The sequence below is a fragment of the Thermobia domestica genome, chromosome 7 (assembly GCF_964235325.1).
Source record: "Thermobia domestica chromosome 7, izTheDome1.hap1.1, whole genome shotgun sequence".
Classification (NCBI taxonomy): domain Eukaryota; kingdom Metazoa; phylum Arthropoda; class Insecta; order Zygentoma; family Lepismatidae; genus Thermobia; species Thermobia domestica.
In genome coordinates, this window is record NC_137460.1 from 136,259,832 (window position 1) to 136,267,293 (window position 7,462).

At 34.8% G+C, this 7,462-nt stretch overlaps 1 non-coding gene across 1 annotated transcript; it reads right to left on the minus strand.

Moving 5' to 3' along the window:
* Positions 1-341: 341 nt before the first annotated feature.
* TRNAQ-UUG (transfer RNA glutamine (anticodon UUG)) lies at positions 342-413 on the minus strand. The gene has a single exon. It is a non-coding gene; the product is annotated as a tRNA-Gln (tRNA).
* Positions 414-7,462: the final 7,049 nt, after the last annotated feature.

Sequence of the window (7,462 nt, forward strand, 5' to 3'; positions counted from 1 at the left end):
TTAATTTTAAGACAGACTGTACCAGTCAATGTCTTCAGTGGCAACGACAATGCTCTGTACTACATAAGACTCACTACTTTGTACAAATTACAAACTTATAAGCCTACATTATTACAATTTATATTATCAGTATTATTAATTTAAAAAAATAAACAAATGTGTCACGATTTCGAGAATGTTCAGTAACGTGCATCGTCAGTCAAAAGAGGTTGGGAACCACTGCCTTAGAGAGCAGATATATTAACACCATGAGAACGAAAAAATAAGTAAACACAGTGCTGATGTAATAAAATACTTTTGTGTGTAAGCAATTGGACCGTTAGAAGAAAAAGAAATTATAGAGGTTCCACCGAGATTTGAACTCGGATCGCTGGATTCAAAGTCCAGAGTGCTAACCATTACACCATGGAACCTCAATGGTACTATTCAACTGAGTTCATGGTGCAATCACTATTGAAACAGCCTGTAAGGCAGAATGCTGAAACAAAATTATGAAAGGCTTTTAATTAGCTCTCGTCATATACATGTAAATCTAAAAGTAGGTTCTGCAGTACTTTGTATGCTAGACCAGGTTTCATTATCTCCTAAAATAAGCACCTTCCGAGATGCCTAATTAATTATTCTGTGCTCTTTTCCAGAATTTAACACAGGATCACATGGTGTTAGCTTATTCTTGTGAAAATCCGATCACAGTCAGTTGGAACTTCTCTTCCTTTCGGTTCTTTTCAAAGGTGTCTCGTGAGGATAGTCACGCCAGTAAAAGATTAAAGTTCATTATGAGAAAAAATACAACAACAATTAATACATTATATAACCTTTATTCCCTTACTAATATTTTACTATTATGACTTTCTTTAGATCCACCTCTTGCGTGCGTCACAGAAACACGCATGCAGGAATTTATTTCGTGATGGGTCCAAAGCTATTTGGGGTCCAAATTCCATATGAAGATAAACTAAATTAAAAGTTGTAAAATCACCTCAAAATTTAGACTTCAATTGGGGAGAGGGAGTAAGGACATTCTGCGTGTATTCCTGGTGTCACATGAGCTGTTCCTGATAAAACTGACCCGAATAAAATCACCCTAAAGTTCAACTATCCCATGTTAAGGGTTATTAATGAAGTATTTGACATTGACAAAGTCGAATGAAGCGTTTTTGAGAAAATAAATGGACAAAAACTCAACCTCAAAACTCGATTGTCTAATATATATTTTCAAGGGAAATTACTGTTGTCATATTATGGGGTTCTTACTGTAAAAAATTAAATGAAATCTTTGAGTTTTACGTCCCGCGGTTATGCCGGTTAGGCTAAAGGAGACGGTGATGATAAAGGATGAGTGAAATGGTGGAATGAAGAAACTGGGAGAACCCCGAGAAAACCCACGAGCACGGTGTTTGTCCACCACAAGGTTCACTTGGCGGGGGCTGGGATCGAACCCGGGACCCCAAGTACCAGAGGTGAACGCTCTACCACTGAGCCACCGCGTCCCCTAGGTTCTTACTGTAACATTTAATTTATTAGTTATGAACAAAGTTGTCTCACCCGTATCCGAGCAAATTATTCAGAGAGAGAGAGAGAGAGAGAGAGAGAAACTCCTTAAGAATAAGCAATCCCTTTTGGATTCTTCTCAAGGGAATCGCTGACAACAAATTATGTCTTTTGTGAAATATTAACATTCAAACCTTACTGAAATGGATTTTTCTTGGTATTCTTGATAAGAAAGCAAAAGTTATTACTTATGTGATATTGCTCTGCCTTAATCTGTAAAACTAACTAACTCTATAATCTATGGAACCCGGAGGTTCAATGCCACATTCACAAAAGCTCTTCACTGACTTTTATCCTTAGACAATTGGGTCAATTTTCTACTTTGTATTCCTATTGCTTCGAGATCCATCTTAATATTGTCCTCCCATCTGTGCCTAGGTCTTCCTAATAGTCGTTTCCCTATTAGTCTTCCAGTTAAGACTTTGAAGGCGTCCCTACTTTCTTCCATCCTGGCTGCATGACCTGCCCACCTGAGCCTCCTAGACTTAATGACCCCAACAATGTTTGGAAAACCGTATAAATTATGTAGTTCCTCGTTATGAAGTTTCCGCCATTCTCCATTACCTTTCCTCTTGGGCTCGACAAGTGAATAAATCAGACCGTGCAGTTGACAAACTGTGAAACCACTTCTCTAGGAATTACTACAGGAATTTCCCGATGAATACTTGCTAGAAGACTCGATATCTTCCATTGTATATACTCAGCGGACAACTTTTCGGTCTCTTCAGTAATAAAAATTTTCTTTCAGTTGAAGCAGTCGGCACAAGTATAGCAGCCAGTATTTGCAACATTTCCATACACTGCGATAAAATCTTTGATTGCGCTGCATCAATGCTGTTTGAAGCCATTCATTTTGTATAGTATAATTGTACTTTAACTTCTGTACAAAATCGGAAAGTATATAGTTATTGGAATAAGCATCTTGATAGAATTGTGTACACTTTCTAAGTTCAGTGACAGAGGTCTTCTTATTTAAATGGCTCAAAATGAATGCCTAAATATTTGTAAAGACATGTTTGTAGTCTATAAACTGCCAAATTTTGAAATGATAATCTATAAATGTATGAAGACTGTTTTACACGTAATATTCTTCTGGATCAGATGCATTGATATTTTCCCCGTTACACTAGAAAACAATTAGTTTTTTTTTTCAATATTGATTCAAATCGTAAAGCCAATGCTTATGCGTTTCTTAATACATAATTTGAATTCACTGTCTGCATTGGAACATCAGTAATTTGTGAACATTAAGATATCGTCAACAGGTTGACATGTCTCTGTAAATCCCATAACCGGATTGGAATTTTAAATTTAAATCGTTCTATGCGTCATTCATAATGTTATTACACCTACAGTATATTAAGACAATTACACAGAATCAAACATTTTACATAGGTAATATACTGTATATAATTCAAAATAAATAAAGAAATAAAAAATGAGCGTGTACGAAACTAATATATATAGTTTCGCGGTGGCTCAGTGGTAGAGCGTTCACCTCTGGTGCTTGGGGTTCCGGGTTCGATCCCAGCCCCCGCCAAGTTAACTTTGTGGTGGACAAACACCGTGCTCGTGGGTTTTCTCGGGGTTCTCCCGTTTCCTCCCACTTTCTTCATTCCACCATTTCACTCATCTCTCATAATCACCGTCTCCTTTAGCCTAACCGGCATAACCGTGGGACGTAAAACTCGAAGATTTCATTTTCATATATATATATATATATATATATATATATATATATATATATATATATATATATATATATATATATATATATATATATAGATATATATATATATGCAATTTTTGAATTGAAAACAAAAATGCATATATGAGTGCAAGAAATATATTTTATTGCATTATGTAGTGATCTATAACTAACTAGTCATTAGCGTCAAAAAGAAATGAATAATATGTTTTATTGTACTGTACATGGAAAATATTGATTTCTTAAAAATTTTATTTTGTTCTAAAACATTTTGGGTAAGGTTTCGACCCCCCAGAACACCCCTATACTTTACGATCATGATCTCTTCCAATCTTCGTGGATAATTCCAAATATAATCTTTCCATTCCTCATTGTGTAGTCTACAGATGGTGAATGCTAGATTTTTGAAATTTCTGTTACATGAGATGCAATGATAAAAGATAAAGTGTGCGCTTATTAGGGTTGCGTCGGAGACAAGAGTTGAAATTATCTCGACTTGGGGAAATGTCGTAAAAGTGCTGTCTTTTCTCGAAAAGATATCATAGAATAAATATATCTTCTCAAAGGTTTTTGTAAGAAGAATACCGTCTCGTCATAAGTTCTATCTCGTCTCCTCTCGTGGGCAATTCTAGCGCTCAATATGTCGTACAAAATATGTTGCATATTCTATGTTCAAAAACATCATATAGACCTACTTTATATATAGTTCGGAATGCACTAAATTTCTTCCGGATTGCTCATAGTGTTCCTCTTGAGGAAATTTACTTATTCAGTAAATTCACATAACTAATCCTACTACATGCTTGAATTAATGAGAATGTAAATCTGAAACTCGTAACTACATTTTAGTTTGTTTTTGCGAAATAACTAAAAATATGTGTAAACTTTGGTGTAAGAATGAGTTTTGGCAACGGAAAGTGATTACGAATTTAGAAGTCTAACTTATTCACCTGATTTAGCGTACTGTGGTTTCTGACTGGACTAGTAAAATTCAAGATTGGGGTAAAATCAAGAAGATTCTTTGTTTTTACGCTATGCAGTATAACGTAAGAAAGGAATTCTAGGACATATAAGGAATTCCACACGTTAAATTCTTGCTTTCAGAAACGCACGCCAGCAAACCATTCCCAATAGTAGTCACTATTTCTACACATTCATTGTACAAATTAATTCATCACACCTCAGGTAGCTACATATTGTAAAATGGAGGTTTGTTTGTCTTTAAGTCCTACTTTAAGTATTGTTCTTTCCTTGATGTCAATGTCCACATAGCTTAACCAAAGATCACATGAAATAAGGTAATACATTACAGGTTTATCACTTGTTCGCTAACACAATGTCAAACACCTCACAAGTACAGTACTTAAGGCGAGTACAGTAATCCTACACATGCATATTCATCAACAAGGAAAGCTTAACTCAGTTCAAAGTACACATAAGACTGTTGTGACTAATACTTACCGTTTACAAAGTACATGATCATAATTTATGTTTCTTGTGATTATTTGTAGTGTTATATTTGGTTTTTCATTTTTGAAGTTTCTTCCTTAAGAGAAAACTCGCTATTGAAACAAATGAAAATAACGTTAAGGCAAATTTTGACACAATACCTTTGGGGAAAATAAAGTAAAATAAAAGCAGTGTTGTTAGTTCAGTAATAGCAAACTTACTGTCCGAAGTGATGAAATTTCTCAATTAGGTCTACACGATTTTCTTTTTTACGCCAACTAAAATAGATTCAATAGCGACAATTAGCTGGTTCGGTCGGTTAAAATAAGAAAAATTAAGAAATGTTCCGTTAGTCTGTCATTTTTTTAAACTGAAGCTCTGTCTGATATCGTCCATTTTCGATAATTTTTATATATCTCCCCCTGCCTTCCCCAAGTTAAGGATTTTGGATTTAAACGCCATCGAAGTATATCTATCTATCTATATATCTGTATATACAGATATATCTATATCTATATCTATATATCTATATCTATATCTATATCTATATCTATATCTATATCTATATCTATATCTATATCTATATCTATATCTATCTATCTATCTATCTATCTATACTTCCCCCAAGTTGTGGAGCTGAATTTGGATGTAAACGGGATCGGAAATATCACTGTTCATCTCAGTGACCCCAAAAACCATGGATTCGACACTGATATTCGTAATTTTCGATCATTTTTATATATATCTCCTTCCTCCTCTTTCCCAAAATTGCAGTGCTGAATTTGGGTTAAATCACCATCAGAAGTGTCACTGTGCATCTCAGCGACCCCGAAAACTACAGATTCGATGCTAATATCGGTTGTTTTCGATCAGTAGTAAATGTTCCTCCCTCTTCTTCCTCCCCTAAATTGTACCGTCAAAGTGATATGACAAAACCATCTCAGGTCTGAACCTCATCTGTGATGAAAATTTGATCGAGGTCGGTCGAGTAGTTCAGGAGTAATGAAGTCACAAAGAGAGTCACTATCATTTTTATTTTATTTATTTATTTATTTATTATTATTATTATTATTATTATTATTATTATTATTATTATTATTATTATTTACACATATCTCCTCCCCTAAGTTGCACCGTCAAAGTAGAATGATAAAAAGCATCTCAGGCCAGAACATCACCTATGTTGAAAATTTAATCGAGATCGGTTTGGTGTTTCAAGAATTACTAAGTTTTATTTATTTTTATATGTACCTCCCCCTCCCCTCCAACGCCCTAGGCTCTACCGTCAAAGAGAATATATATAAATAAGTGCTACAAGGCAAAATAAGTGTTACAAGGCAATATCTCGCGAACTATACATCAAATAAGAAAAATGTTAAGAGTCAATGTACAATACAGAGGGGCCTAAAAATGAGTCAAACATGAGGTTCCCCCTCCCCCATTTTGGAGGAGCGAGTGTACGTGAAATTTTCAAATGGGAACATGGGTCGAGTGATACCTCGTTCGAAAGAGCTTGGAAAATTGAACAATTTTTGCAGGAAACAATTTTTGATATGGGGCACCATTTTGAAGATGGCTCCCGAAAATGGTCCTGTACCAGAGAAAATTTCCAATACTTATAAATAAGAAACGGCTGAGTGGAAAACGGTGAAACAAAAAATAAAAAAGGAAAACGCCATAGGCAACGTGGAATGGTGTTGTCGCGGTATCCTCAGGGCTCCCATCATGGGGTCCCGGGACCAACTTGAAAATTTCAAATGGGTCATAGGTCCAATGATACCTTGTTTGATAGATCGTGGAGAACTAAACAGCTTATACAAAATCTGTTTTGATTTCGGGCAAGCCTGTTTCAAAATGGCCACTGAAAATGCTTCCCCATTCAGATACAAAGCGCAGTGTCCAAACTGAGTGTTACAAGGCAATACCCAGCGAACTATGCATCAAATAAGAAATATGTTAAGAGCCAATATATAATACAGACAGGCTTAAAAATGGGTCAAACACGAGGTCCTAGTTTTGTACTAAGCTGTTTGGAATTTCACGATCTATCAAAGAAGGTTATAATGTGGAACCATTTTCGGCGGCCATTTTGAAACAGGCTTGTCCGAAATCAAAACAAATTTTGTGCTAAGCTGTTTGACTTTCCACGATATATCAAACAAAGTATCACTCAACCTATATTCTCATTTGAAATTTTCAAGTTGATTCCGGGGCCCCATGATGGATGCCCTGGGGACACCGCAACAATATCATTCCACGTTGCCTATGGCCTTTTCCTTTTTCATTTTTTGTTTCACCGTTTTCTACTCAGCCGTTTCTGATTTGTAAGTATTGGAAATTTTACTTGATACAGGGCCATTTTGGGGGGCTATCTTGAAAACGGTGCCCCATATCAAAAATTGTTTCCTACAAAAATTGTTCAATTTTTCAAGCTCTTTCGAACTACGTATCACTCGACCTAGGTTCCCATTTGAAAATTTCACATATACTCCCTCTCCCCCAAATGGGAGAATCTCATGTTCGACTCATTTTTATTGTACATTGACTCGTAACATTTTTCTTATTTGATGTTATATATATATATATATATATATATATATATATATATATATATATATATATATATATATATATATATATATATATATATATATATATATATATATATATATATATATATATATATATATATATATATATATATGTGTGTGTGTGTGTGTGTGTGTGTATTAAAAATTCATCTATGTTGAAAAT